We start from the raw sequence: 27,358 nt of genomic DNA on the forward strand, positions 1-27,358 counted from the left end.
CTCCCATATGCAAGGTAATTATGCCTACTGCTTTATTGCACACCTGTACTTTTTAATCTTGTACCCTATATTGAAAAATTCTTCTACAAAATCCCAATCTACCAGGGAGAACCATCCAACAATGGAATGGGCTGCTACAGGTGGTACTGAGCTTTCTGTCCCTGGGGATATTCAAGTAGATTCAGGATGTCACCAACCAGGAATGCCATAGAATGAATTCATTTATTATATCAGCTTCTGATGCCAACTTAATAAGCCAAAATTGGAAGCTTCTTGACAGTGGACTGTGCTATGCCTATATGGTTATGGTGACTATATTTCCCAGTTTTCCCAATGTCCTGGAATAATTATTAAAAGCACACCTTTTCACCCTCAAAGATGTTCTGTGTAGAGGACGAAGAATTTGGCCATCCAATATAAGACATACTTGGACCCTTGGAGAGGCCTGATACACCCTGACCCACACGCTGCTAAAAATCTGGAAGATGATAACAAAGGATGGTTTAAAATGTATAGTGTTCCTAAAGCCACTTCAGGAGAACTTCCTGTTCTCTGCTTAATAACCTGTGTACCTAACGTACCAGGATGTGCATGACAATACTTAAAATGCTAGAATTTCTTACAAATATTCTCCCACACACACACACACAGTTTACATAGATTAGGAGATTCTCTGACAGGAGCTGGTTAGCTTTTCCATGACCCTGGTGGTACCTTGATGAATGAGTGTTGTTGTCTTAAGGTCTTGGTCGACAATGAACATGACTAATAAACTGATGAAGATGATGGGGACTCATCCAATTGAATCATTAGATCCTGAGAAGGGGGGAGATGAATCTTGAGATTTCAGATCCAAAGCAGCCCATTAAAGCCAGTTCTTGAGGCTGTGGGCAGTGGCATCCAATACAACATGCTCTCAAGATTGGTTCTTAGTGAAAAGAGCAATCCAGCTTCTGATCCCACACAGAACTCCTATCATGGGAGGTTTGAGCTGTGTCATATACTTTTTGTACCTAAAATAATGAAGTAGGGAATGGTGGAAATGAATTCCTCTTGGCTACTATTTTGTTTCTTTCTTAAGCTTTGCTAAGGCCTACTTGACAAATAAACATTGTACATGTTTAAGGTGTACAATATGATGATTTCATATATACAGGGTTTGGCAAAAGTAAATCTACAGTTGTGAGTATGTGAAACACAGGGTTTATTCTTATATTATTACTTATTCATTATTGTATTATTTATATTATTTGTCTTATTATTGTTATTATTTCATAACCTTACTTATGATTTATCTTTTAGGTAATGATGGCTGGTAATTTAACCAAAAACAACCAAAAAAGTGGATACTTAAACAATACTAGAAGACAGAGACTGCCAAAAAGGCTCGGCAGCAATGCGCTGAAGAACTCGATACACCGTCAGCAAGCAAACAATTTACAGAACACATGATAAACTTGATGAAATTGGGTCTATCGGTAGTGTTCCATAAAGTGGTTGGCCAGTCAATATTGCCAAGCAGGAAAATGAAACATTAGTCAGTCAGACACTTACGAAGAGCCCCCCCAAAATCAAAACAAAGGGCTTCCACAGAGTTAGGCATTTCCTGTAGACCTTTGAGTCGCCTAATATAATGTTTAGGTTTGAATATCTATCGGTCAAGACTGCTTCCTGGGTTACTAGAAGATAACCTGGATCCCCATGTACAATTCTGTTAAGTGGTTCTGAATGAAGAAAAACAAGGCAATGGCATCATTGATGAAATTACATGGTCCGACAAAGCTCATTTTAAACTTTCAGGTGTTGTGAATTGGCACAACTGTGTCTACTATTCAAGAGAAAATCCCCATGTAACAAAGGAAGAGCAGTTGAATCAGCCAGGGATTAGAGTATGGGTGGGTCTTTCGTACAATGGGGTACTTGGACCTATTTTTTCCATACAACTGTTATACATGACCTGTATCTTAACATGCTGATGGACACCGTTTTACCACAGTTATGGAGACAGCATGATAATGGTGACTTCTTTCAGCAAGATGGAGCTCCTCCACACTGTGCGGTAACAGTGTGAGAGTTTCTTGATGATAATTACTCAACAGGTGGAGAGGTAGGTCAACAAGGGCCAGTGGAATAGCCACCATGATCACCAGACCTCACCCCAATGGACTTCTTCTTTTGGGGTGTTGTCAAAGATAAAGTCTTTTCATGAAAACCATGTACCTCCAGACCAGTATGATTCGCTGAATAAGAGAAGCATGTCAAGAAGTTGATGACAACAAAAAACTCTATGCCCAAGTGTGCTTGTATATAGCAAATAGACTACAATAATGTGTAAATAATGAAGACTGGCAAAGGGAGCACTGAGGAGACTGTACCTAAGTGCACTGTGTCACTGTGACATTCTTTTGAGTTAATAAAGCTATTGTAATAATCATAACCAGCATGTCTTTTCCACACAAACAACTGTAAACTTAGTTTTGCCCACCTCGTGTGTTTGTGTGTGTGTATATACATACCCCCCTCTCTTTCTCTCTCTCTCTATATATATATACACACACATGCTGTCAAATGATTACCTGAATCATAAACTAAGTAACACAATCATCACCTCACATACTTAACATTTTTCCATGTAGGGTGAGAACACAGGACCTACTCTCAGCAAATTTCAAGTACAAAATATAGTATTTTTTTAATCCTCACCCAAGAATATGTTTTTATTGGTTTTAGAGAGACATAAAATGCAACTGATGAAAGAGAAACATTGAATGGTTGCTTCCTGCACATGCTCCGACCAGGGATCAAAACCACAGCCTAGGTATGTGCCCTAACCAGGGATCAAACCTGCAACATTTTCAGTGTACGTAATGATGCTCCAACCAACTGAGCCACCTGGACAGGACTACAATACAGTATTATTAACTATAGTCACCATGCTGTACATTAGGTCTCCAGAACCCATTCATTATATAACTGAAAGTTAGTGCCCTTTGACCAAGAGTTTTCCACTTCCTCCGCCCAGCCTCTGGCAACCACTGTTTTATTCTTTGTTTTTCTTAGCTTAACATTTTTAGGTTCCACATATCAGTGAGATAAACAGTATGGCTTTATATGTCTGGCTTATTTCATTTATCATGTTTTCCAAGTTCATCAAGTTGTCATAAATGAGAAAACTCCCTTGTTTTTATGGTTGAACCACATGCATACTACGTTTTCTTTATCCATTTATCCATACATGGACACTTAGGTTGTTTCCATGCTTTGGTAGTGAACACTTCTGCAAAGAATATTGAAGGGCAGATATGTCTTTGAAATACTGATTTCATTTCCTTTGGATATATACCCAGAAGTGGTATTTCTAGATCATATAGTAGTACTGTTTTTAATTTTTGAGAAATCTTCATATTGTTTTCTATTGTGGCTATACCAATTTATAATCTCACCAACAGTACACTAGGGTTTCATACATTGAGACACAAAGAAGTCTTATCAAATTTAAGAAGACTGAAATCATATCAAAGTATCTTTTCCTACTAAAAATCCATAAGAAACAACTAAAAAGCTCATAAATGTATGTAAATTAAACAACACCTCATGAACAACTAATGGGTCAAAAAGAAATCAAAAAGGAAATGAAAAAATATCTTGAGACAGCCCTGATCAGAGTGGCTCAGTTCGTTGGGCATCATCCTACAAAGTGAAACTGGAAAAAGAAAAACAAACTAAGACCCAAGTTAGCAGAAGGAAGAAAAACAATAAAGGTTAGAGTGGAAATAAATGAAATAGAGACTATAAGGAAAATACAGCAAATGAATGAAACTGAGTTTCTTTGAGGACTTCTGCTCAAAATAATGGAGAAGGGAAATGCTATGCTCACCTCCTCCCACTATCACATCAAAATTACAACTAAATTGCAGAACAACCACCCTAGAGAACCACCCTGAAGACCAGCTGGACAGAACTCGTACAACTAAGAATATGTAAAAAGAAGCCACATCAAGACTGGTGGGAGGGACAGAGTTGCAGAATGGGCAGGCTCCACACCCATGGTGCAGTGGTTAAGAAATGAGAGGGAATTGTCATCTGTCAAGGCCCCCCATGAGAAGCAAAGGGTCCCAGCCCCACACGAGGATACCCAGCCCGGGCTCCCAGGGTCATAAAGAGAAGTTGCCATGACTTCTGGCTGTGAAAACCAGCAGGGATTAGGGCTCAGTAAGGTGGGGGGCTTCTGGAATCAAGGCATTCCTCTTAAAACAGCTCAGGCATGAACTCACTCACTGATAGACTCATTCTAAGCTCCAGAGCTGGGGCAGCAGGGACATAGGAGAAGAAGCTGAACTGACTAGCTTCAGAGCAAAAGCTGGAGGGGCAGGATTTAGAGTGGTTCACTCCTGGGACAGAAGTGCTCCCAGACACCAGTGTTCCTTGGCTGAGCCCTCCCCAAATTCAGCTGACAGGCTGGATCTCCATTAATCTGAGTCTCCATTAATTTGACTATCACTGTCCTGGTGATTCTCTGATACCCCACCTCACCCAAGTTGAGTATCCAGCCTGAATGTCTTCCAGTGTCTGTTCCTCACACACACCATCTTGTCTCATGGAACAAACTTTCTTAAAATCTCTCGATGGTTCACAAACCCCAAACAAGCAGCATCTGGCCCTGATGTGCCCCATACCTCTTGCTAAACAGCCCCAAACCCAGCACTACTGGCAACCAACCTTAGTTCACAGCCTCTCCCAGTCACCTTCAAGTCCAACACAGGCAGCAATCATCTGCAGATTGTTTTGTACTCCTACCAAGTGGCTCTAGGCCGAGCACAGAGAGTGGCTGACCTCAGCCTGCACCAATGCCTCTCCCAAGAGGCCCAGAACCGATACACCTAGTGGCTGGCTTCACAAGACAGCAGAAGACCAGGCAACAAGGTCTACAAGCAACATACCCAAAGGACAGACTCAGCAGGAACCAGAGCCCTGAAAGCAAATCCCACTTTGTAAAGTCTACTCTAGTACAACACTTCATCCACTGCAGTCACGGCCATTCCTCCCAGAGAGTCAACCTGAGGGTCAATCCCTCTGCACTGATGTGCCAACAGCAAAGCATACGTCAACCACACAGGGACATCCATGGAGCATCCAGCTCAGGTGACCAGAGATTGTTCCACTCGGCCCCATCGGATACATACTACATAAGGCCACTCTGCCAAGACTGGGAAACATAGGAGATCTATGTAATACACAGAAACAAACAGAAGGAGTCAGCCAAAATGAGGAGACAAAGGAACATGTCCCAGATGAAAGCATAGGGGAAAACTCCAGAAAAAGCTGAACAAAATGAAGATGAGCAATCTGTCATATGTAGAGTTTAAAACACTGGTTATATGGATGCCCAATGAACTTAGAGGAAGAGTAGATGAACTCAGTAAGAACTCTAACAAAGAAATTAAAAAACACAAAAATGGGAACAGAATTCATAAAAAAGAACCAGTCACATATGCAGAATACAATAACTGAAATGAAGAATACATTAGAGGGAATCAACAGATTAGCTGAAGCAGAGAATCAAATCAGTGATTAGAAGGACAAGGTAATGGAAACACCCAATCAGAAGACAAAAAAGTATTTTTTAAAAAAGAGGACAGTTTAAGGGACCTTTAAGATAACATCAAGCATACCAACATTTGTATCACAGCAGGACCAGAAAGAGAAGAGAGAGAGCAAAAGATTGAAAAGCTATCTGAATAAATTGTGTTTCATAACGATAAAAAACTTTCCTAACCTGGCACCGGAAATAGACATACAAATCCAGGATGTGCAAAGAGACCCAAACAAGATAAACCCAAAGAGGCCCACAGCAAGACATATCACAACTAAAATGCCAAAGGTTAAAGAGACAATCTTAAAAGGAGCAAGAGAAAAACAGTTAGTTACCTACAAGGGAGTCCACATAAGAATGTCAACTGATTTCTCAACTGCAACTTAGCAGGCCAAAAGGAATTAGCATGAAATATTCAAAGTGATAAAAAGCAAGGACCTACAACCAAGATTACTCTACCCAGCAAGGCTATCATTTAGAATTGAAAAAGAGGCAAAGAGCTTCCAGCACAAGAAAAAGCTAAAGGAGTTCATAACCACAAAACCAGTGTTATAAAAAATGTTAAAGGGACTTCTTTAAGAAGGAAAAAATAAAAATATGAATAATAAAATGCCAATAACTACATACCTATCAATAATTACTTTAAATGTAAATGGATTAAATGCTCCACTCAAAAGACATAGGGTGACTGAATGGATAAGAAAACATGAGCTGCACATATGCTGTGTACAAGAAACCAGCTTAAGATCTAAAGACACACAGACTGAAAGCAAATGGATCACAAAAGGATCCATTCAAATGGAAACAAAAAAGAGATAAGGTAGTAATACTTATATCAGGCAAAATTGACTTTAAAACAGGCTATAACAAAAGATAAAGGAGAACATTTCTAAATAATAAAGAGATCAATCTAATCAGAGGATATAATGCTTGTGAACATTTATGCATCCAAGATAGGAGCACCTAAATATAAAAGTAAAATACTGACAGACATAAAGGGAGAGACGGGCAGTAACAGAGTCATAGTGGTGCACTTTAACACCCCATTGACATCAATCAGTAGAGGATCCAGGCAGAAATTGAACAGGAGACAGTGGCCTGAAATGGCACATTAGTCCAGTTGGATTTAATTGATGTTTTTAGAGCATTTTACCCCCAAAAAGTAGAATGTACATTCTTTTCAAGCACACATAAAATAGTTTCCAGTATAGACCACATGTTAGGTCACAAAACAAGTCTCAACAAATTTACGATGATTAAAATCATATTAAGCATCTTCTCTGATCATAATGGTATGAAACTAGACAACTACAAGAAAAAAATGAAAAGCACAGATGCAGATAGAAGCTATGTAACATGATAATAAACAATGAATGGGTTATAAATGAGAATAAGAAAGAAATTAAAAGATATCTGGAGACAAATAAAATGAAAACACGAGTCAAAAATTATTGGACACAGCCAGATAAGTTATGAGAGGGAAATTTATAGCAATTCAGGCCTACAACAAGAAATAAGAAAAATCTCAAATAAAACAATTTATCTTTACATCTAAAGGAACTAGAGAAAAATAACAAACAAAACCCAAAGTGAGTAGAAGGAGGGAAATAAATATCAGAGAAAAAATAAACACAAAATGATCCTTAAAAATCAGTAACATTAAGAGCTGGTTCTCTGAAAAGGTAAACGAAATTGATAAACCTTTAACCAGACTCATCAAGAAAAAAAGAGAATCCAAATAAGTAAAATCAGAAATGAAACATGAGAATTGACAACTGACACCACAGAAATACAATAGATTATAAGAAAATACTATTAACAACCATATGTCAACAAATTGGACAATCTGGAATAAATGGATAAATTTCTGGAAACATACAATCTTCCAAGGCTGAATCAAAAAGAAACCAAAAATTTGAAGAGACCAATAACTACTAATGAAATCAAATCAGTTATATATATATTTTTAAACTCTCAACAAACAAAAATCCTGTACCAGATGGCTTTGCACATTACCACACATTCAAAGAATTATCACCTATCCTTCTCAAATTATTCCAAAAAACTGGAGAAGGGAAGGCTCCCAAGCTCATTTTATGAAGCCAACATTACACTTATTCCAAACCAAACAAAAATATTACAAAAAAATTATAGGCCAATAACCCTGATGAACATAGATGCAAACATGTCAACAAAATAATAGCAAACCAAATCCAGCAATATATTAAACGATCATATACCATGATCAGGTGAAATCTATTCCTGGCATGCAAAGTTTGTTCAATATCCACAAATCAATTAACATGACACACCATATAAACAAATTGAAGGACGAAAATTATAAGACCATATCAACAGATATATAACCAGCATTTCACAAAATCTAGCATTGATTTATGATAAAAATTCTGAACAAAGAGGGAATAGAGAGGACATATATCAACATAATGATATATGTCCATCATACTTAATGATGAAAATCTAAAAGCATTCTCCTTAAGACCAAGAACATGACAAGGATGTCACTTTCACCACTTTCATTCAATAGAGTTTTGAAAGTCCTAGCCACAGCAATCAGACAAGAAAAAGAAATAAAAGGCATTCAAATTGGAAAGAAAAAAGTGAAACTGTCATTTCTGACACACTTATATAGAGAGAACCCTAAAGACTCCATCAAAAAAATGTAAGAACTGACAAATAAACTCAGTAAAGTAGCAGGATACAAAATTAATATTCAGAAATTGGTTGCATTATTATACACCAATAACGAGCTATCAGAAAGCAAAATTAAGAGAACAATCTCACAATGGCCTCAGAAAAAAATAAATACCCGGAAATAAATTTAACCAAAGAGGTAAAACACCTCTACTTGAAAAACTATAAGACACTGAAGAAATAAATTATAAAAGATACAAATATATTGTGCTCATAGATAGAAAGAATTAACATTGTTACATGTGCATACTACTCAAAGCAATCTGTAAATTCAATGCAATCCCTATCAAAATACCAGTGACATTTCTCACAGAACTAAAACAAATAAACCTGAAACTTATATAGAACCACAAAAGACCCAGAATAGCCAAAACAATCTTGAGAAAGAAGAACAAAGTTGGAGGTATCACGGTACCTGATATAAAACTATTAAAACAGAATGGTATTGACATAAAAACAGACACACAGATCACACAGATACATAAAGAATCCAAAAATAAACCCATGTCCATACAATCAATTAATCTATGACAAAGGAGGCAAGAATATACAATGGAATAAAGACAGGCTCATCAATACATGATGTTGGGAAAACTGGAGAGACTCACTCAAAAGAATAAAATTGGATCACTTTCTTACACCATATACAAGAATAAACTTGAAATGGATTAAAGACTTATATGTAAGACCTAAAACCATAAACTCATTGAGGAAAACATAGGCAGCAAAGTCTTTGACATTGCTCTTAGCAATATTTTTTTTAGATATGTCTTCTTGGGCAAGAGAAGCAAAAGAAAATATAAACAAATGAAACTACATCAAACTAAAAAGTTTTGCACAGCAAAGAAAACCATCAAGAAAACAAAAAGAAAACCCAATGAATGAGAGAAAATGTTCTCACATAATCCACCTGATCAAGGGATAATACCCAAAATACATAAGGCACTCATACAACACCAAAAAAATCCAATTTAAAAATGGGCAGATGACCTCAATAAACATTTCTCCAAAGAGAACATACAGATCACTAATAGACATACAAAATGATGCTTAACACCACTAATCATCAGGAAAATGCAAATTAACTCCACAGTGACATATCACCTCACACTTGTCAGAATGGCTGTCATCAATAAATCAGCAAACAGCAAGTGTTGGCGAGGATATGGAGCAAAGGGGACCCTCAGGCCCTGTTGGTGTGATTGTAAATTGGTGTAGCCACATGAAAAACAGTACAGAGGTTTCTCAAAAATATTAAAACTAGAACTAACATATGGCCCAGCAATTCCACTTGAGTATTTACTCAAAAAACTCCAAAACACTAATTTGAGAGAACATATGCACCCCTGTGTTGATCACAACATTATTTACAATTGCCAAGGTATGAAAGCAATTAAGTGTCCATCGACAGACGAATGGATAAAGAAGACGTGGTGTATATATACAATGGGATGTTATTGAGCCATAAAAAAGAATGAAGTCTTGCCATTTGCAGCAACATGGAAGGACCTAGAGGGTATTATACTCAGTGAAATATGTCAAACAGAGAAGGACAAATACCATATGATTTCTCTTATATGTGGAATCTAAAAATCAAAATAAAGAAACAAGCAAAACAGAAACAAACTCATAAATACAGAGAACATTTTGAAGGTTACCAGATGTGAGGGACATGGGGGATGGGTAAAAAAAGAGATGGATTAAGATGTACAAATGGCCAATTATAAAAACGTCATGGGGATGTAAAGTACAGCATAGAGAATATAGTCAACAATATTGTAATAACAATGTATGGTGTCAGATGGGAACTAGACTTATAGGGGAGACCACTTTGTAGCTATATGAATGTCTAATCACTATGGTGTACCCCTGAAACTAATATAAAATTGTATGTTAATGATAATTTTAAAATTTTCCATTGTAAAAAAAGAAACTGAGTTCCTTTTTAAATAAACAAACAAAATTGACAAACCATAGCTAGACTAACTCAGTGAAAAAAAGGGAAGACTCAAATAAATAAATTTATAAATAAAATAGGAAACATTACAAATAATGCAAAAATACATAGGATCAGAAGAGACTACTATGAACAATTATACACCAACAAAGTGGATAACCTAGAAGAAATGGATAAATTCCTAGAAACATATAACCTCCCAAGACTGAATCATGAAGAGAGAGAAAATCTCAAAAGACCAATCACAAACAAGTAAGGAGACTCAGTAAAAATCAAAAATCTCCCCCAAAAGAAAAGTCCAGGACCAGATGGCTTCATGGGTGAATTCTAGCAAATATTTAAAGAACAGTTAACACCCATCTTCTAAAACCCTTCCAAAAACTTGAAAAGGAGGGAATACTTCCAAATTCATTTTATGAGGCCAGCATTGTCCTTATAGCAAAGCCAGATAAGGACACTACAAGAGGCCCTGACTGGTGTGGCTCAATTGGCTGGGTATTGTCCCACAACGTGAAAGGTCACCAGTTCAATTCTCGGTTAGGACACATGCCTGGATTGCAGGTTAAGTCCCCGATTGGGACACGTACGAGAAGCAACCAATCGATGTTTCTGTCCCTCTCTTTCTCCCTCCCTTCCCCTATCTCTAAAAATAAATAAATAAATAATTTTTTTTAAAAGACACTTCAAGAAAAGAAAACTACAGGGCAGTCTCCCTAATGAACACAGATGCAGAAATCCTCAACAAAATACCAGCAAAGCAGATTAACCTGCGGGTACTATTTCTAAGGAACACATTAGACTGCATAGCATGGGCTAGAACACAAGGCGACACATGGCTGACTCAGTTTGGGCAGAGAGAGTGGCTCTGGTCTGCCGCCACGTACACACAGTGATTCACTGAACACAAGCCGCAGTAATAACATACAGCGATCCCCGGGAGACACTGCGCCAATGCAGAAAAACACAACCCAAGCATTTCGTGGCTGAAGCTCCCAGCAGTCCTCAGCCTGGGAAGAAGAGAATGACCTAAGGAGGCTTGGTCACTCAGCGACATAACTGCTTTACCACTGTGCAAAGGCAGGGTCCTCACCCTGAATGACTTGCTGAAACCTGCCCGAGTTCTCCCTCGAACAATGGCAGTCACCCCCACATCATCACTTCAGGGTCTTCTGAAAGACCCCTCCCGCTCATCCCCAAAATACTTCTCTATTTAAGAATCTGAAATTTTACTATTCGAGATTACTTACTTTGAGTTTTACATTAACTGTCTTTCTTGACATTCTTCATGGGCACAAGGGATAACAAACGAATCCAGATAAGTTCTAAATGATTCACTACAGTAATGCTGAAATCATAGTGCACCTATGATCTTCTGAGGCTGTTTGTTAAAAATGCACTTCCAAATATTATAATTCCAAAGGTGTCAGGTTTCTGAGAAAGGACTCAGAAATCTGCATGTCCAACAAGCACGCCATACCCCCATTCCCTGAAATTCTGACACAGATCTGAGAAAGGACTATTTAACGTATCTGTTCCTCTGTGGGAAGGAGACCTTGAGAGTTTTTAAAACCCAGATCACTAAGTCGCACCCCAGATCAGTGACAGCACCTCTGGGGGGAAGAGCAGGCACTGGTATTCTTCTGATGTATTAGAATTAAAGCTCCCACGTAATTCCAAAGTGCAACCTGGGCTAAGAATTACAAATTACATGGCTCTGAAAACCATGGCCACCTGAGCAGTGATTGGTAGGAATCTTAAGGCAGAGGGAAGTGGAATTTGCAGTGACAGTCACAGGCTTGTGAAAAGATAGCCCGATACAGAGTCAGGGCTCTGCGCTGGCAAAGCAGGGACTACTTGGTTCTCCCATGTCTCTGCTGGGGTGGCCCTGGAAGAGTGGTCCCCAGTTCACTCAGTCATGGAGGAGCCTTGCCTCTCCACATGCACCCACACCACTCTTTGAAACCAAGGTCCATAGGGAGACTGCGGCATGCTGGAGCTCTGGGGGGCACACAGAGGACATGTGAAGGTTAAGGACTGAGCCAGAGCTTGGAACTGACTGGGCTGTTTGCTGCTGCATGAATTTCAGTAGGCTGTGTTGTTTGGCAGGGTGTTCCCTGGCTCTGTGAGGTCCCTTCAGCAAGCTCAGGCATCTCACCCCCCTGCTCCTCGGCACCTCTGGGTCCAGGTGCAGGGTTTGGCCCTCAAGCAGGGGGTGAGTGGACAGCTGCCTCCTGCCAGTGGCAATGCAGGCCTCAGTCCTTGCCAAGAAACAAGTAAGGACAGAGGACTAAGCAGGATCTGGCTCAAGATCCCCCAACTCCAATCAAATCCACACTTTTCAAGCAAAAGTCGGGGGTGGGGCACATGCAATGCGTGAGTTCCCACAAACCTCTATCTCGTGGCGTTCCATCTGCAAAACCTAAGTAACAACAGCACATGTTGGCCCCTGGGCACCGGGCACTGGAATGAGAATGGTGAGGACCATGGAGCACTGGTCATCAGGATGATGGCACGATGTCCACCAAAACCCAACAGGCATTTCCTGTTTGTTCAAGCTCCCTTTCCAGTGGGCGAGCGTGACCTTGAGGCCAGCACTGTCCAACAGTGATAGAATTCAAGCCACACTTCTCATTTTAAATTTTCTGGTAGGCAGTAAAAGTTTAAAAGCAATATTCATGTTGAAAAGAGTTTATATTCAACCCAATATATACAACATGTTTTTACTTCAACATGGAATTAATATTGAAAATTATTAATGATACTAGAAACAGTCTGCACACCCAACACATCCACTACAACACAGCAGTGTGATACAGCAGTAACTGCTGCAACTGTTGCATTGAGTAAAACCAGTCCTGTGAAACAACACAGTTGTGTTTAACAGAAAAACTATTGCTTCAGTTTTGAAGTTACATTGAAATTAAAATTAAATACAATTTGAAAACTCACTTCCTCAGTCCCACTAGCCACACTTCAAGTGCTCAACAGACACATTAGTGCACTTTTATCAGACATTTTAACGTACACACAGAGAGAGAACGTTTCTATCCTTGCACAAAGTTCTTTTGGGGAACACGGCCCTAGACCCCTTAACCAGTTAAAAACATCCCTATTCTCTTTCCACCAGTCCAAGATGAGGACACTCACAAATGTCCTGAGTGACATGGGTGCTCACTCCTGGAAAGGAAGCACCCAGACACTAACCAGCCACGAGACCTGGAGTAGGTGACTCTCTGTGCCTTGGTTCCCATACCTGTCAGAGGGGAGTAGAATAGCAACAGAATAGGTGCTTTATACAGAATTATGGAATGAGTAAATGAATGAATGATGTATGAATGAATAAATCCTCTCTTTGCTATATAGATCCTCAGCTTCTCCTTGCTTGATACTCCAAAGCACATCTCATTTTCCACATTTTGAGGACATCCCATTCCACACTACTTGATGTACATGGTTAACTACTTTTGTGTATACTCATATGTCTTATCTCCCCAACAAGACCACAAGTCCCTTGAGGTTGTGTCCTGAATGTTACATTCATTCCTTTTGTGGCCCTCTTAATGCCCAGCACAAGGTATATCTTCAACAAATACTTGTTGGTGAATAAATGGGAAGTATGAAGCAGACTCCCTACATTAATTTTCTTGGCCACACATAGTAAACTCTTTCCACAAATAATAATTTAAAAATGAAATACATGTTACATATCTTAAACATATATATAAATATGTTATATTTCTCATTCTAATTGAATGAAGCCATTTTTGAGACAATTTTCCAGGCAAGAGTAAAACTGTGAAGAATAATGTTAATGTTAGATCCTTACATTGGTTTTCTTAATTATAGCAAGTGTTTTAAAAAAAGCTTTGAGTCATCTTTAAGATTCTCTGCCAGGGGTACAGGACACTACATTTAAAATGGCACTCATCTCAGCAAACATATTTCTATTGCAAATTATTTGTTACAATAAAGCTATTCCTTGGCTAAGACCTGCCATTTCTTCTAAACCCCTTACCAAGAAGAAATACACGGAGACATGAGCACCAGAGAAGAGAAAGCTTGAAAAGTCCCCGTTAGCAAAAGTCACCAAGAAACATTCCTTAAGGCAGAAGTATCAATTTGTCTACCCTGTTCTCTGGTTTCAAATCCTACGACAGTAACTTTTTGTAAATATTTTCTAAAAGAGAACTGTAAATAAGTCCTCAAAGTTTATGATAAAGTAAGCAATGGACATGAATATACATCCATATTTTCTTATTCTCTTTTCTTCTCTTCCTTCTGCCCACCCCTTCTTCTTTTCTCTCTGTCTTCCTAAAACAAAAATCAGGAGTTTGGTCACATGCAAAAATAAATTCGATTTCTATAGAATCTGAGTTCTTGAGTGATTAAGCATACAGACCAACCATTTGAAGCAGGATGTGTAGGGTGGGGAGGGGTGAGGAGTACAATACATAAAGGCTAAATTATTTTCCGATGTACTTGTTACATGAAGGGTCTAGGATGAAAAGCTGCTGTACTTGCAAGATGAATTCACATTTATGCAACTCATCTATTCCTAAGGAAATGCAGATAAAAATTTTATAACAACCTGAAACGGTTTGTGGAAGGAATATAAAAATAAAGATCAATATTCTAAGATTTAAATGTCAAATGGAGATAATAGAGAAGATGATCCAAAGCAAGAACTCATTTTTAATTTAAAAAAAAAGAAGAGATGATCAGGTGAGCAGAGAGAGAACGGTCATTCAGGTGGGAGCAGTCAGGGAAGGGACTGGAGGAAGTGTGATTAGGCTGTGAAGAAATAGTGGGTAGAATGTGAAGGGTGAACAGAGTCTGCTTATAATTTCAGTGACTCACACATCATCTCCTACTATACGCTGGGCAACATTCCCAGCACAAGGAATATCGCGGAGAACAAAGGACGAAGGCCCCTTATGTAGCTAACATTCTGGTGGGGAGAGGACCCTTCCTAGAAATTAGTCGTGACAAGACATGCACAACCTGAGGGTCACATGTACATACAGGAAAGAGAGGGGCTGATTTTTTTTTCTGTCACCTTTCTCCTGAGTTTTGAAGGTGTTCCTTTATGATGATATCTAGAATTTCTTTGGGCTTTGCGGCATTTGTGTTGCAAACAAGGGCTTCCTCTTACAGAGTCTACCGTTTCCTTTCTCTTCTTTCACCATGATTAACCATGGGATGCAGTTAATGACCATGACACATCATCAAAGACTCCTCCTAACTCCTTCAAGTGTGACTATCTTCCTTGTAGCCTACAGGTACAGCCAGCTGTGAACCTCATGCTGTTTATAGGCTTCAAACCCAGTCAGAATTTGTATCATCCATGACAAAAATGTAAGCTTCTCCCAAGACCCAGGATCCTAAACAAAGTTCTTCTGCCCTAAATCTGCAGAGGCAGACAGTATGCCCACACAGTTCCTCCCAGAGATGTGTTTAATCAGGATCCCCTCCCCCACCCCAATCAAGAAACCTACACAATTACTGAGCGAATCATTTAAATGATGCTACTGAGAAACAAAGCCATTTTCCTTGTTAAAAATGTATTTGCCATCCTCTCCATTTATCTCTTTCCTTGGCAGTGTGCTGTATTAATTTATTGCCCAATAAAGCACAGACAGGAGCAGAGCCGCTCAGCCATGCCTAGTGGAAGGCCCACTATTCCATCCTAGCAAAGGCAGCCTGAGCCAAAAAACACAAACACGAGCACACTGGGCGGCACAACCTTGGCTGGCTAGTCCTGGCTCCATTTGCTGTCCCAGGGACACAGAAGGGAGGCAGGTGTACAGCTTTTGGGAGAATGCAAAGGATTAGTAATTCTGGATAGAGGAAATGGAGTAAGTTTGGTCTGTGAACCAACTGCCCTTGGGTTTCCTTTCTATTGGATGGTAAACCTCACTGCCGCAGATGATCTCCTGGTGGGTTTTGGAGGGAGGGAAGCTAAGACAGGAACTGATGAAGATGGAGATGGGGCAGGGCTCAGCTTCCCATGGTGTCTGCCATCCCAGGATATTTTCTCCCTCTAATGGAAGAGTGATGCTTGTTGCTTCCCTTGCAGTTCACATCCAATGAATACGTATGTGCCCGTTCAGATTTGTGATTCAATGAAAAACCTTGGCAATGATTATTTTGTGTATGGAAGGGCTTATCGCCTAAGAATCTCTTTCATGGATGGTCACTGGAGGTCATGGATAGTCACCTACATGGACAGCAGATTCTTCCTATTTGGATGGCTTTGACCTCAGAGAGCTTTCACCAATGGAAAGTTCATAAGCAAAGGTTTGAGGGTTGTTGGGATTCCCTTCTTGACTTCTTGACTAGCTCCATCCAGTCTTGCAGGAGGTTCAAGGGGAATGAAGTCAGGACGTCTGGGTCCTTGCTCAGCTACCAAATAGTAAAGGAGGAAGTTTTGCCAAAGAGACCTGAACACCAAGAATGGTTCTGAGGATTCAAAAGAGTCATTAAATGTTACTCTAAAAAGGAATTGTCAAGGTCATCCTGCCCTGGGCCAGCATTTTAACGAAGAAAACTGGGACCCAGTGAGGAATCGACTTGTCCAAGGCCCACTGTGAGTCAGAGGCAAAAGCAAAATTAGGTGGATGAAAAAGGAAAAGCCCAGTAGGTCTGCCTTCAATTTGCCGTAGTCCTAGTGTTTTGTTCCCCCAGAGAAGGCACACTTGGCCAGCTACTCACAAATACCAGACTTACAAAAGCACAACACAACCCACAACACAGATGGACATTGTTCGCCTTTGCAGGAAGTCCTCAGCAGGCTACCCTGGTCTAGCTCAACATTCAGCAGAAGGATGCAAGGAGCATGCAACCCTACGGCCGGAAAAAGAGAATGGCAAAGGGTGCCCAGCACTCACCGAGTCCAACCATCTATGCAATCCCCTTTCTTCCATTTGTCTTGCCAAATGGTGAGCTTATGCCACTTTCCTTCTCTCCTCCAAGGGTCCCCTTGGTGTAAAGAGAGGAGGCAATGTGAAAAAGCCACTGATTTTGCAGAAAGGTCTTCAGTTCTCTAGAGAAAGTGAGGAACTGTGCCTGTGCTATCAGAGGGAGTCTTTGCTATCCCTGTCACATGCCATATTCCTTTCACCTCTGAGCCTGTCTGCCAATGGCGCCCCATGTGCTCTACCCTCAACCCTTCTTCTCCACATCCACAGATCCTACCAGTCTATGAAGCTCTGTCCATGAAGTTTCTGCCGCCACTCCTGCCCCCCACCACACCGTCCTTCTCTGAGCATGGAGCTGTGCATGTATCATGGACCTCACCAGCGAACTGGCTGCTTCTCAGAACAGGCACAGGAGACATGCACAGCATCCGTGCCTGACAGGCACTTTTGTTTAATTTGACGATCACCACCATAATAAGACCCCTCAGGAGCTGAGGCCATCCTTTGTGTACCTTCCACCAATGTCCCTGGAGTATTCCTGAGGCTACCTGCACTGGAAGCTCCCAGAGGTCCCTGTGAACATGCAGAGAACTAGGCCTAACCCCAGACTTGCAACCTCAGAATCTTGATCCAGGTCATGAATAACTGCACAGAGCTGGGCAGACAGTGGGCATGGAGGGACACTTGTTGACCAGGCACTGTAAACACTGTTCGTGGAAAGGGGACTGGGTGTGGAGTCAGGGGACCTGATATTAACCCTATCTGTGTGGCCCTGTGGAAATTCCTTAACCTTCGGGCTTTGGTTAACAAACAGACAGTGCAGGTTTGTGGCTCACCGGTGTGAAGTTTCCCATGCAGATCCAGGCTTAGTAGGTACTCAATTTGAAGTGTTTGTATTAAGAGTGGGATCTGGCCCTGATTGGGTGGTTCAGTTGGTTAGAATGTTATCCCAGTAAGCCAACGTTGCAGGTTCAATCTCCAGTCAGGGCACATATTAGCATCAACCAATGAATCCATAAATAAGTAGAATAACAAACTGATATCTCTCTCTCTCATCAATAATTTTTTTAAAACAAGTCTATGCTGGATTCACACAGGTTGATCCAATAACTAACCTGAATCAAATCCACAGAGACTAGGTATCAAAAGGCAAGTGACTGGGCCTGGCTCGGGAGTATACTAGTAACATAATAACAATAAGTGTATCACATATAATAAATTAATAATACCATATTAACAGCAGCAAATTATGTGGTACATATTTTGTGCCAGGCAGTATTCTAAATGTTTTACCTAAATTAGTCATTTAACCCCCACAAAACATTCTAGGAGATAGGTACTATTATTATCATCATCCTCATTTATAGCTAGGTAAACTGAGGCCTGGGGCCATAGGGTCATTTGCCCAACATCCTGCAGCAGTAAATGGTGCAGAGCTGGGATTCTTATAACCACCACTCCCTCCTGAGGTGTCTGCCAGCTGTAGTTTCATCCCTTCTCTTTGTAGTCTGCCCTGGGAGCTGCTGAGTTATACTCCACAAGTTGTCCTTGCCTTACAGAGAGCTTTGCCTTTCTCTGGGAAAAGCCCTCTTCCCTCTGGGGAGAAGAGGAGGAGTTGAGTCGCTGCTAATTTGGCCCATCCCACCCACTGGCAGTGTTGGCTCAGCGTGCTGCAGGCCAGATCTTAACAAGAAGGAACATCCTCTGAACCACCACTTCTCCAAGCTCAGATTCCAGGCCTCTCAATAAGGAGGTCAAGTAATGCAAAATGCAGAGGCTGTACCCTGAGAGCTTTTCCATGATGTGGCTGGGCCCAGGATATGGGAACTATCCAGTGAGCTGATGCATTTTTGAAAGCTTCTGAATGATTGATGTTGCCTCCCGAGGGAGAGGAATTGGCTGAGAGGATTGCATGATCCACACGCCAACCCATCAGAGAAGCTGGGACTGCCCATAGTACAGACACCAGCACCCAAGATCAGCCCCTGATGACTCACTCCAGGGGCAGGGAGTGTCTCCAGACTGAGAGTGGCATCCCTCCTGGGCCTCATTTCCAGGACTTGATTCCCTGGAATCATTCAAAGGGCCCTGGTAATTTATCCATTTAACGGGCTCTACCTTCTGAACAGTTTAGCCGATCACAGGTCTCACCAGTCCCAGTGAACCAAACCAACTCCAAGGCACCATCATCTTTTACCAGATTCTTACACTATTCTCCTAACTGGTCCCCCTGCTTCTACATTTGACCCCAAGCACCAGAGATCAATGGGAGGGTGCCAATTTGCAAAGTTGTCTGAGACATTTACGGTTATATCCATGGATATGGGTTATTGAAATCTTTCAGTTTCTAATACTTCATCCACGGGGAAAAAATGATATAGAGATATTTCCTTTCCATCCAAACAATTAAAGGGTTATATCCTTCCATTAATCAATGCCAGGAGCTGCCCATTCAGCTAAATCATAATGGGCCCACACCCATTCAAAAATGAGCCAGGCTTATTTCTCAAGTCAGTCCTGCTGGTCACAAGTATATAAACGGTGTGCTCTGTTGTAGACCTTTGTGGCAAGCTCTGCAACTTTGTGCAAGTCTAGTTAATGACACTTGCATTTAGGAAACTGGAAATATTGTGCTCAACAACTACAGTGACTCTAGCTACCTCTGAGTGCTTTACAGGACAAAAGAGAAATATGAAATATTATTCTCTTATCAAATATACATGTCCCATGGAGAGACAAAATGACTACCCAACAAATACACTGACAATTACATCAGACTGTGTGTGGTTACATGGAACCATGAGTAGGAGAGAGAATAAAAAAATCTTAGAAATTGAGAAGCAGATAATCAATGTGGCTAAATTGACTTGGAAATAATCTATCAAAAGTAGGTAAAGTGATACATGTGTGAAGTAGCTGAGTCCTAGCACAGCTTCCCCAAAGGCAACGATATTTATTTAGTGCACTGGACTGCAGTGCTGCAGCTGCCCCTCACTCCAGCATTTGTCTGGAAATAAGAAAGCAGTCCCCAAAATACAGACTCATCCACGCATGATGGAAACTGGCCATGACAGTGAAGACAAAAATAGTTTTCTCCACCATACTGGGTCACTCAGAGTGACTTAACAATTGAAGTGAGGTATACAGGATTTGGTAGGGCAAAAGTTAAGAATCACATGACTTTATTTATAAAAGAACAGTATCTCGGCCCAGGGCAAAAACTGAGGGAGAGTAAAGTCATTAAAGTGTCACAGCTTAAAAAAAATACACCTTCCCGCCACTATTTGCCATCCCTCTGCTAGTCAGTGTTGGGAAGTGAAGCTAATCAAGTTGCCACATAACTTATTACATTGCAAATGTTACAGACATTCCTATATAAATGGCCTTTTCGCACAGAAGAAAATACACCTGAAGACCCCTTGTGATTATTTCTAGACACAGATCTCGAGAACATTCCTACACTTTTTTTCTTTGGAGTTCCAGCATTTTCTTTACACCACCTTCAGCACTGAGCCAACAGAGCTGTGCCTGGCAGAACAGAAGAATCCATTAAGTTCTGACAAGACTAATTTTGAATTTATAGAAAGTTTTAAGACAACGTGATACTCTACTACATTTAGAATAATTATTCCATTGACTATTTACTTAAACATTTTAAAGGAAAGGAAAGAAACTGGGGTGGCTGTTTTAGACTTTTTTTATAATGAATTTTTCAAGAGCAAATTCCAAAGCAGCTATTGAAAATACTTTATCCCGTGGTCAGGTCCCCACCTGCTGCAATGGAAATTAATGGTGGGAAGAGACAGGAGATGGAAGACAAATCTACCCAGAGCAGGAATACAAAGGGCAAGGATGAACAAATTAATAATACCACTTTGCAGTTAACTGGTACCTTTCATCAAGGAACCTCAATGCACTTTACAAATAATACTTATTTTCCTGTCACAAAGAGGCAGGGAGATAAATGGCAAGCCCAAAGGTCACAGAGGAAGTGTGTAATGATTTTAAGAATAAAATCAAACCTCGTTCCCCAGTCTCTGGTCCAATGGGCTCCTCCCTCCAAGCTCCCCAGTGTATCACACTCTGGCTCCTTCAACCACCTACAGGGGTATCTTTGCAAACGTCCAGATCCTTGTTCCTCCAACACAGAACATCGAATACCAAAGACCATTTGGAAACTGTAGGAAGTCTTGTCCTCATCTTCCAATCTCAACTGGAACAACAAAAGCTTATCTAAATTCAGTTGATGTGCTAGATATACCACATATTACCAGTGCAGGGGAAAATGTGTGGTTTCATGGAAAAAGATGCATTGTCAGACAAGAGAATACATACCCCTTTGGGTTTTCACTGTCTGGTTATATGGAAGCTATTTTACAATTCTGTAAATTGTAGATAAATGATAGCAATGCAAATAAGTCTTGTCTATAGACATGTAAATTTTGTCCTTTCCAAGAGAGGCTCATATGACTTCTCTCTTCCCCTGTGGAAAAAACAGCTTTGCCTCCACTGGCACATTCATCTAATATTTCTGATCTGGAAGTGCGTCTGTTCTTTTCAACTGGTTATAATATCTGCCTGGTTCCCTCATTAAGAAGTAAAATAAAATTTTTAGCACAGACTTATTTTGATGTCTGGCAGTCATGATTTCACCCCTTTTTTTGTGAAAATTATTGTTTAACACCAATTCAACTTTAGAAATAAATGCTCTACCCGAAAGTTAGAAACACAGATGGGAACAGCAAGAGATGTTAGAACTCAGAAGAAAACTGGTGGAGAAGCTAGAGGTTGAAAATTCCCCTCATGGCTCATGGCAGAGCTATAAATCTCTGAATGCAAAGTAGGGGCATGTTTTCTTATGGGAACAAACCCATAAATTAGGAAATATCTATAATTTTATCCTCTCTCTTGTCACAACCTAAATTTGTTAACTCGAATATAAAACATGCTAACTAAGCCCCAGTTCTGACAAGTGCCAAAGACAGGGCAGCATGCCACCCAAAGAAGTGCCAAGAGCCCTGACAAAACTTTGTGGGATTCAAAAAAGGCAGCCTCCTCCTCTGGACAGACATGGCCCCATTCTGGGACTTATGTCTTGGCGAGTGGGATGCAGATTGCGCCTGAGTGGTTTCTTGCGCCTTCAGTCTAGCACCCTTGGGCAGTGCTCAACCTGCACAACCACACATGGTGGCCCTGGATAAACGACACTCACAGCCCAAGACCCAGAACCATAACGGGAATGCACAGCTAGAGGGTGGCTGCTACTAAGCAGGGTGAAAGAGAACCTGACAGGCCTGTGTCCAGGCTGGCCTGATCGAGACCACTGGAATCCAACAGCATTGAAGGCAATCACTAACTCTCTGGCACCCTGCCCCAACCACGCAGGGCATCTAGTGAGTGGCCCGTGACTCAGTGCTTGGCCTCAAGGGGTCGAGAAGTGAGCAGCAATAAAAAGAAATGAAGTACTGATACATGCTACAACATGGAGACACCTTGAAATCGGTATGCTAAGTGAAAGAAGCCAGACACAAAAGAGCACTTACCATATGATTCAATGTGTATTAAATGCTCAGAATAGGCAAATGCGGAGGTTTAAAGGAGTTTCCCCAAGACACCTGGATGTTATGGTACTGATGACAACAAAAGGACCAGGAGTTCAGGGAAGGGAGACCTCAATGCAGGTTAACAGGAAGGTTGGCCTCATTGTTATACTTGTTTCTCCCCACCCCTATTACTGGCTAGTTCTGCCACTAAGTGTAAATATGCTCTTAGAAACCTCATGGTCAGGTACGAGCACAGCCTTTCTTCCCAACTTTTCCCCACTTTCATTCGGTCGCTTAGCCCTTACCCCTGACCCCTTTATTCTTTTTCTGACACAACAGCAAGAGAACAAAGTCTGCGCACTGCCCTGACACCTGTCACCAGGCTGCTCCTCCTCTCCAAGCCCTGCCACACTGGTCTTTCCTCTGCAACTCAGGTGTGCCTTCCTCCATCCTTCCACTTGGCTTTTGCAAATGCAATTTGCTCTGTTTGGAACATTCTCTCTGACCCTCCTTCCTCCAAACCTCTCTCATCAGATGACTCTGATTCACCCTTCAGAGCTCGAGCCAAATGTTGCTCTAGAAAGTTTTCCTGATTTGTAATCAACTGGCTCTCATAGCAGTGCTTCTCGTGTGTGCTCCACATGGGGCAAATGTATCTGAATCCCATAAATTAAACACACATATGGTAAAACTTTGTTGACTAGATGATGCCCGAGTAATCAGAGAACAGACTTCTTCTCTGAAATAGTTTTCCATCCATTCTGCCCTTCCAGCTGTCAAGACTATCTCCCTGCCTCCCAGCCTCCATCTGCAACCACAAGCTAGGTGGCCTGGTAAGAAACACCAGTGGCCACAGGGTACATGCCCCTGGGACCAAATAGACTCCCACCTCTGGCAGGATGAGCTTCCCTACTTTTGGAGTCAGAACAGGGAGGGTCGAAGTTCCCGTAGGAAGCATGTTATAGTGGAAAACACATAGGCTTTGGAACCAAACAGATTTAGGATTAAACACCAGCCCTTTGCCTATTTGTTGGAGGTCCAGTTCCCTAATCTGTGATAATGGGTGAATGAAAGGAGATAACGGTGTACAGACTTGCACAATGGCTGCAACACAATGAGTAGTCAGAAGACATCCACTTTTCATTCTTCCCCTGCAACTTCTTTCTTTATCAATAATTTCAATCAGACTTTATATTCCCTCTTCTTCCAATCTCAGGGCTATCTAGATAGAACTTAAAACCACCTCCCTCTGCCTCAAGGAAGAGGATAAAAGAGACAGGGCTGCATTTCCAGGACAGCCAATCCACTGCAGCCTGGTGGTCCTGCTGCCCGGGACAGACCTCCGGTGGCCTCATAGCTAGTCAGTGTGGTGCTTATCAGGATAGTGATACACAGTGCACAGACTGACAGCTTGACAGGGATGACCACTCTTCCTATCAGGGTCTTCATGAATTCCAGCAAATGCCAGGAATTCTCTCAGCCCTTCATATACTTGTCCTGTTAGGTCAAAATCAGAGGCCATGTTGGTGAAAATTCAAGGAGGATGGCAGAGAGCTGGATCCGTGGGCAGGGAGGGGAGAACATGAGGCTGGTGCACACTTCTATCCACATCGGCACTCTACAGACACCTAGCTCAGTGCTTCCTATGCTCTGGACACACAGTCAGGTGCCAGGGATATAACTGGAGCAAAATAAAACAGTGGTTGCTTTCAGGGCACTTAACTTATTGAGGGAGGTAGACACTCATCAAATAATCACCCACAGTGAACCAGTGAACTCAAACTGAGATATGAGCATGAAACAGGAACACAACTCTGGGAGAGCTACTAACCAAGGAGCAGGGGGAAGGGAAGTTTCCCTCAAAAGTAGCACTTGAGTTGACATTTGAAGAAGCAGGTTCTCTCTAGGCAAAAGATGTGTGATGCTGGGGAAGGGAGATGAGGAGAAGGGAAATTCTCCAAATGGAGGCACAGTGTGTGCAAAGTCCTGTGATGAGAACGAGTATGAATGCATTGGACAATTGGGCAAAGCTAGCACAAGCAGAACCCAAACACTGAGGAAAAGAGGGAAAAACGTGGCCTGGGAAGAGGAGGGTGATTCCCAATGGTTTGGGACAGGTGCCTGGGTTACAGGGCATGATCAGAAGAAGGGAGGACTCAGTAAGACCTTTTGCTGGAAATACAGCCCCCACAATAAGCATCTAGAACTAAAATACCTGGAACAAAATCCCCCAAGCCTCTTGGAGAGCAGAGTACAATGCAATCGGACAGAGGTTGAGACTGATCATTGATGGGGGGGGGGGATTTATTTCTTAAAATGGTTATGACACAGGCAGAGTAAAATGTTAGAATTAGAGCAGAACCAACTCTAACATGGCTGTGCTTTGTAATTTCAAGGAAGACTCTATTAAGCTGAAAACACTGAACTTAATGGCAGCATTATTTCTCTGTAAATGTATGTAATTGCCTTTTAAAGACTCTCAAATTAAGGATGTAATAGCTAATGATAAACATTCATTATTCCTCACAATATCAGAGAATGGGACCAGCATTAACAAACTGCTTTTTTGTGTTTTCTCATAAAATGGTTTTAAGTGGTCTTATTTATCATGAGTTCCTATAAGCATTAACAATTAGTAAAATTAGTTAATTATTTTCTTGGAGGTTTAATAACATCTACCAATTTAAGTAATATCCTGATGGTCTTAAAATTTATCCAGAAAACTGAAGGAGTAAATGCTTTCGGCTGAGCCAGACATCATCTGTATTTATAGACAGCATATATTCTTCTGCGATGGTCATACTGAATATGTAAAACTTCTGCTGATGGACTCTAAATCACATCTAGTTACAAAAGGATCCCTCCTTTAAAGTTTAACAAAACCTTCATATCAATGTATACCTACTGGTGTATAGACACACCAAGTATTCCAAATCCAAAGGCATTGGTCATCCAGACTTTGAGAGAAAAAATAATGAAATCTAATTGTTAACAAGAAAAGTAGAGAACTGAAGAACATCCATGGATCTTTGAACATCCACTGGCATAAAACAAGGGACAGACAGTAAAACAGACGTGAAAATGAAGACGTCACATGGGGATTACAGATGGATCTCAACTGTCTAAATTTAGGTTTGTGTCTTCTCTCTCTCTTTTTCAATGGGATTTCTTTTTGTTCGCTACAAATTAAATTTGCCAACAGGTAGTAAACTGGAATGACTAGAGTTTTTGCTTCTTCTCCTTCCCTGATCCTTTGCCTAGGAGTGTTATTAGGTGAGAAATGAGATGTAGCAGAAGAGTGAAGGCCAGGTTTCAAGGTGAAATTGCCTGTGTTCAAATGCTGGCTCTGCCCCTAACTGGTCATGTGTCCTTATAAATGTCACTCACCACCTCTAAGCCCCAGCTTCCACGTTTTTACAACAAAGGGACTGTAATAATACAGAGTCCCCAAAATATGTCTCAGAGAGTTGTTTGGATGATTGAGTGAAATGTATGAAAGGTCCCTGCGTAACCTCTGTAAAGGTTAGCCACCACCGTTCCTCTGCTGGAAATGATGGTAGTGCTTACGAGGAGAGGGAGCCCATTCCCACCACCTCCCTTGCAAACAGAGCGCTCATCATCCCTAATGCCAGGGTCTCTTAACCTCGGTCACTCACATCCTACCCCGACAGACAGCATGTCACAACTGGGTTCCACCTGCACAATTAATTCTGAAGGTTTTTCTTTAAACTGCATCCTTCTAAATTTACTTCTTAAATTGAACTTTATGGGACTACCAGAAATGGAAAGCCCATCTCACTTGCCATAACTAAAAAGGAGCCTTAAATATACAGCAAAAAAGAGACCCCAGATAATTTAGATTGTACCATGATACTACTACCCCAATGAAGACTCAGAGCCTGAGGCCTGAGGTGGATTACCACTGTGTATAGAGGCCTGAAAGACACAATAGGGCCAAGTAGAGGCCTTCTCTCTGCAGTCAACAGAATGCAAAAACCTATGGTAAATGGAACACGTGAGTCTGTATCATCTGATTCTGAGTCAGCACATCATCTAAAATCCTGGTAACATCCATCTCTCACAATGTCTTCTAGTGTGACTTCCATTGCAGTGTGTGGGGGTTTGTGGATAAACAAACAGTGCTCCATGACAGCAAGGAATAGTTCCAATATCCTCTTGGAAGGAAGGATCCCAATTAATTCTAGCCCATTCATTTCTAAAATTGCAGAGTGAGTCATTAGAATTCATAAAATGTACAGCTAGCTGTACACTCCCCTGGAAAGCAGTGATGTTACTGGCTTATCAGTAAATTTTTATAAATCAGACTGGGGGTGCTGTGTGTGTCTATATATAAGGGGGGCTACTTAAACTTTATGCATCCTCAGGCAGACCTTCATCTCTCCAGAGGTTAGGTTTCTAAGCTTATGGTTCATACCTTTCATCTCTGTCTATAAATGACTATGACCCAAATATCATGTGAGTCTACCATACACATGTCCTTTAAAAGGCCCTAAGTGGAAAGCATTGCCTGTTGAGGATTAGAGTCGACATGTAATCACGTTTCATACTGAGCTACGGCCTTCATCCAATACAAATGCCACGTTCACTTAGAAAGGGTGTCTGCACAGCATAA

General features: G+C 41.1%; 1 protein-coding gene and 1 long non-coding RNA gene across 20 annotated transcripts in view; one reads left to right on the forward strand and one right to left on the reverse strand.

Annotated features, from left to right (window-relative positions):
• LOC123479804 (uncharacterized) overlaps positions 1-4,310 on the forward strand; it is a 43,834-nt gene extending 39,524 nt beyond the window's left edge. For both annotated transcript variants that reach the window (XR_011651114.1, XR_006655553.3), the window contains one exon: positions 1,303-4,310. This is a non-coding gene — a long non-coding RNA (uncharacterized lncRNA). The remainder of the gene's footprint in view (positions 1-1,302) is intronic.
• The window catches only part of KCNMA1 (potassium calcium-activated channel subfamily M alpha 1), a 720,350-nt gene that overhangs the window by 368,589 nt on the left and 324,403 nt on the right, over positions 1-27,358 (reverse strand). The gene's annotated exons all lie outside the window — the stretch shown is intronic.

The sequence above is a fragment of the Desmodus rotundus genome, chromosome 4 (genome assembly GCF_022682495.2).
Source record: "Desmodus rotundus isolate HL8 chromosome 4, HLdesRot8A.1, whole genome shotgun sequence".
NCBI lineage: Eukaryota > Metazoa > Chordata > Mammalia > Chiroptera > Phyllostomidae > Desmodus > Desmodus rotundus.